Raw genomic sequence first — 5,920 nt, forward strand, 5'->3', positions numbered from 1 at the left:
CCTCGTGTGGTGTCTTTGGTGAGCCTCGTGAGACATCTTAAGCGCGCCACTCGGGGTGCTTTAGGTGCGCCTCTTTAGGTGTGTTGGGTAGAGTAGCGCAAGTCGTAAAAGTTATCGAGCGGGATCGTGTCAACCTTTGTCTGAAAAAGGGAAACTAATCTTTATTTCTCTGTGTGGAGCGCACGACGTGGAATGGCATGTGCGGGCGCGCTTAGGCGAAGGCGCATAGCCCGCACCTGATTTTGAGGCACGCACGGTCACCTTTCGGGAGGGCACGCGAAGAGCCTTCCTTGACGTACTGGCGCGACGTGCTAAGGTAAGGCGCGGCTTGCCAAGCCCCTTGCGCGCCGGGTGCTAGTCTGCGCGGTGCGCGTGTGCGCTCTTCTTCATGGATGAGCTTTAGCTTTGATTTTGGGTCCGTCTTGAGTAGGCCTTGGCTCTTTTTTGGGACTTGATGGACTTTTTAGTGACCCGGTTCGTTGGACTTTCGGATGCGAAATCCGACACAAGTCGCATTAAATTTAATGTTTCGGGTTTTTTTTAAGAACGACCGACAACAATTTTTATTTATGTTAAGGTGCTTTTCATGGTATTTATATAAAATATAAATTTTATTTAATATGTAAAAATGTATATAGTTTTCATATTTTCAACATATGACACATATTTATTGAGTTTTGTGTAGTTCCCCATATAGATACTTACTATGAGATTTCGCGAGTATTATTTGTTTGGGTTTAAAATATGAGCGCTACATCGTGATATCTGTTCTGTAGCTCAAAATTTTAAATATTCCCATGACAAAATTATTTGGGCCGTCTCGTTTTATAAAAAATTTAACTCCAAAGAAATAAATTCTCCTGACGTGTGTGACTGACTACCACCTAAATGATGTAATGTTTTTCTAATAGCCTTAGAAAGACGGTGACAAAAAATTTAAAAGGTTGTTGCACTTGATCATTCTTTACTTCTAGAAGGACTTCGTTATGAGGTACATAGGAAGGGCAGGGTTATGACCAACAAGTTGGATACGAGCAAGGCATACTACCATGTCGAATGTGATTTCATCTAAGTGATGCCCATGTTTAGTTTAGAGATATACTCATCAATATCGTGTTGAACTACATTTGTATGGGATCACTCTACATCGCCATCAACATGAGAGATGGTAGACGTATTGGGTTGTCTCGTGGGATGCACCAGAGATGCTCGATATCTCCATATTTGTTCCTTATTTACCAATGGGTTTTCCACGTTGATACGTCAACAAGAACGACTTTGGCTTTTATTGGTTCACTTGTTGCCGAGGCACACCTATGTAATTCATCTCCTTGTTGCGGAAGATAGCTTGTTGATTCTCCAAGCTAATACTTCAAACTATATGGCTATCGAAGTACATTTTGGAGACTTATTACACAGGCTCGAGGCAAATGGTGACCTTACAAAATTCACAATGTGTTTCTTGCGCAACATCGACTCCACACAAGCTGAGATTGTGCCTATAATTTGGAAAGTTGGTAAAAAAACATAATATTTGGAGTGATTTGGGCTTGCCGATGTGCATAAGGGAAGAAGAAGAAAGAGACCCTAAGCTACATAAAGACCAAGGTGCAAAAAACAACTCTTGTCTTAGAGAGCTAACATGTACGTAGTGGTTGGGATATAAATTCTCATCGAAGTCGTGACACACGCTATTCCTACATGCATGATGAGTATGTACTAGATTTCGAGCATCGATCTTAATCAAGGAACTTCAAGATATGATGACACATTTTTGGTTGGGATGGGATACAAAAATATGAAGATTCAATGGTGACGGTGGGAATAAGTTACCATGAGTAGAATGGAACTGATTTGGGATTTATGGACATCAAGAGGTCCAACATAACGTTGATAGCTCAAAAACCATGGCGTAGAATCCAAAACCTGGAATACCTAATGGCGCAAATTCTAAATAATGTATTATTTACATCGATCATCAATCTTTAATCTCCAGAGCAAGTCTCACCTACTTGTTATTTTGCAACCGTCTTTTCCAAACTTTGGAGTTGATGAAAGAGAAAGTGCAATGGATAGTCGAGCAGGAAACCTGAGATCCTTCAATCCCTTGATCCAGAGCTTTCAAACTATATATCGCGCCATGGGTGGTTGAGAAAAACTGAAGTGGCAAAACTACTCATGAACAAAAACCTGAAGAAGAAATTTTTTGAAGAGATAGATCTATTCATTATCACGTGGAAGCTATCTTGCAAACCGCTTGGCCGACGCGATAAGGCTCAGCCAAGGTGGTTTGGAACTTTGAGAAAAATGAGATCCATACAGTTTGGTCACCGTATCAATTAACCCAAAGATTTGAAAAAACCACCTAATAAAATGGTGGAAGAGAAATGTGGAATAATTTTTTTACGGTTTCATTTTAATTTTTATTAGTAGTTTATAGTTTCAGCAAAACTATTTTAAAATAAAAACAAATGAGATATGTATACATGATATGTTATAGAGGTGCAAGCACATGTGACATTATCGGCCAAAATTACATGATTTCATACATGTGGTACTATTGTGCTAAAGATATGTATATTTGATCGGTTTGCTTTTAAATTTAGTTATAATTATGACTGTTTATTTCCTACGTATTTCATAAACAAACTCTAAAAATATTAAAAAAATTTAAAACAACTAGTTATAGAATTGATCTTCACTACTACAAAATTGATTTTCTGATGCGCAAGACTATCAGATGCGACTAGTCGCACCTAAAAGTCGCATCTAAATGACTTTCAGGTGCGACTAGTCGCATCTGATAGTCTTTCAGAAGCCGAAAAAATTCGCTCAAATTGTCTTTTGATTTTGACAATCCGATGCGACTAGTCGCACCTGAAAATATGTTGAAACTTTCAGGTGCGACTATGTCGCATCAGATAGTTTGAAAATTTTGAGCGGGCCTCATCTCCCCCTCTTTTATTTCATTAGTCTGACGTGGCGAATGAAATTTTTATTTTTTATTTTTATAATCAGGTGCGACTAGTCGCACCTGATGACTCAGCAGATGCGACTAGTCGCATCTGATAGTATTATCAGGTGCGATTATGTCGCACCTGATTATTAAGGTTTTGTTTAAAAACCCAGGTCGCGATCCTTTCTTCTCCAGCCGCACAAACTCTGTAAAAAAAAAAAAACGCTCTCTCTCCCTGCGAACTTCTCTTGTTCTCCGGTTGTAAACTCATTAGCCCACATCCATCTCCTCCGTCCCTCTCTTCTCCGACTAATCCTTCGGCTAAGAACACTTTGCCGACCACCACCGGACCACCACACCGAGCTCTGCCGAGTCCCAGCCACACCGAGCTGCGCCGCCGAGTCTCAAGTTCCGCTGCCTCCGAGTCCCAGCCACACCGAGCTCTGCCGCTGTCGCTGCTCCATCTCCTCCGTCCCTCTCTTCTCGGCCTCTTCCTTCGCCGACCACCACGCCACGTACCCGTACCCGGCCACCGGACCTCCGCCTCATCCGGCCACCGGACCTCGCCAGTCACCACTGCCTCTCTCTCTCTCACTCGGTATTTCTCTCTCTCACTCCCTCTCTGCCTCGCTCTCTCACAGCTCGGTTTAAACTCACAGCCGTACGTCGTCTCGTGCCTTCGGACCTCGCCGTGCGCTCAGCCCCGGCCCCGCTGCCTCCGAGTCACCACCGACTCTCTCTCTCACTCGGTATTTCTCTCTCTCACTCCCTCTCTGCCTTGCTCCCTCTCTGCCTCGCTCTCTCTAACTCGGTTTAAACTCACAGCCGTCGTCTCGTGCCTCCGGACCTCACCGTGCGCTCAGCCCCGACCCCGCTGCCTCCGAGTCCCAGCCACACCGAGCCTCTGTCCCCGAGTCCCAGCCTCCGAGCCGCTGTCCCCGAGTCCCCGGCCGGCCGTCCTAGGTTAGTGTATATATATATTAGTGTATATATTAGTTAGTTAGGTTAGTGTATATATATAATATGTTAGGTTAGTGTATATATATAATATGTTAGGTTAGTTAATTAATGTGAATTATGTAAGTTAATAATAATGTGTAACTTAATTAGTATTAATTTGATAATTAATTTAACATGTTTAGTAATTTGATAATTAATTTTGATAATTTATTGTAAATTAGTTAGTATTAATATGATATATGGTTAAAATAAGTTTGATTTTGATAATTAAGTTTAATAATGTGATTAGTTTATATTAGGTTAAAATTAAGTTTTAGTTGTTTTTTGACATGTTTTGAAATATAGTTTGTGACATTTTTAAATTTTTTGCTTTTAATTAATTTAGATTAATTGTAAGTAAATTATTACCTAGAAATTGTAATTAGTTTAATAATTACATTTATGTTGCTTAGTTTATAATTAGTTAATTAATTTGTGATAAGTTTACGTAGTTGATTTAACATGTAATTAAATTGTAATTTAAATAAGAAACATAGTTTTGTGACATGCTTTGATAGTTTGTGACATGTTTGATAGTTTGTGATATTTTGTTTATTTCGATTTTTCATTTATAAATGTTGTGATCGAACCACGGAGGTTCGGTTTAGGGCTGAGCTAATTTATAGGATAGTTCTGGATGGTTTGTGTATGTTTTTAAATAATTTTGCAGGTTTTTGGTTTGTCAGTATAATAGGGGAAACTCTGCCGAAATTTCGGTAGAGTTTCGAATTAATTAGTTTAAAACCTCCCAACTTATTCAATCCGAGCTCAAAATAACATAGAATTCATAATCTCTCTTTCATTTTGATCTCCGTCGTCCTTTATCAATAACTCTTCCAAACTTTCATTTCTCGCTCTCATTCAGCGAAATGTCCAATCCAAGTAGAGATTGGATCACGGAGAATAATCGGGTGACATTGCAGTACAAAACCGGTGTTAACGAGTTTATTCGCGCTGCAAGAAGATTCCCGAACGAAATTGGCAAATATCGGTGTCCTTGCAAACCTTGCAACAACGTGAGATGGCACGACATCGGGGTTGTCAGGAATCATTTGCTGAACAAGGGGTTTACCCCAGGCTACACAAAATGGTATCATCACGGCGAGCTCGAGCGTGTCGTACTTCCTCATGAAGAAGATTCCATCGGAGGAACAGATCAGAGAGGAATAGGAGGATTGCACGGTGCTGTGGAGGATATCAGGGATCACGAGGATTTCGACGATGCTACGGAGCCGACCCAGAGCGAGGTGCGTGCAGAGGAGCAAGTGGAAGACCTCTTCGCCGAGTTGGAAGCAGAATTGTACCCTGGATGCAAAGAGTTTTCTTCTTTGTCGTTCTTGGTTTCGTTGATGCACCTCAAAGTCACGAACCATTGGACGAACAAGTCTTTTACAGAACTCTTGCAGCTCTTGAAGAAGTCTCATCCAGCTGGTAATCGAATTCCGGAGAAGCATTACGAGGCAAAGGCGAAGCTGAAGCGTTTTGGCATGGGATACGAGATGATCGATGCGTGTATTAACGATTGTGTCCTATTTCGAAAAGATCTCGCGGAAGTCGACGTGTGCCCAGTATGCAACGAGAGCAGATGGAAGCCAACTGGGAAAATGATACCACAAAAGATTTTGCGATATTTTCCCCTGAAAGATCGATTGAAGCGGTTGTACGCGTCTCGACACACGTCGCTTTTGATGCAGTGGCACGAAAGAGATCGCGTCAGGGAAGTTGGTGTTCTACGACATCCTGCGGATGGTACGACGTGGAAAAACCTGGACGAGAGATACCCAGGCTTTGCTGCAGAGCCTCGAAACGTGCGGCTTGGACTAGCTGCGGATGGATTCAATCCGTTCGGAGAAATGAGTTTATCGTACAGCATGTGGCCTGTGGTACTAACTGCGTACAACTTGCCGCCTTGGTTATGCATGAAGAAAGAGTACTTGATGCTGACGCTTTTGATCCTGGGGCCTC

This window comes from Urtica dioica, chromosome 9, assembly GCF_054948205.1.
Source record: "Urtica dioica subsp. dioica isolate 48M chromosome 9, U.dioica_male_clone48M_v1_H2, whole genome shotgun sequence".
In the NCBI taxonomy this organism is placed as follows: domain Eukaryota; kingdom Viridiplantae; phylum Streptophyta; class Magnoliopsida; order Rosales; family Urticaceae; genus Urtica; species Urtica dioica.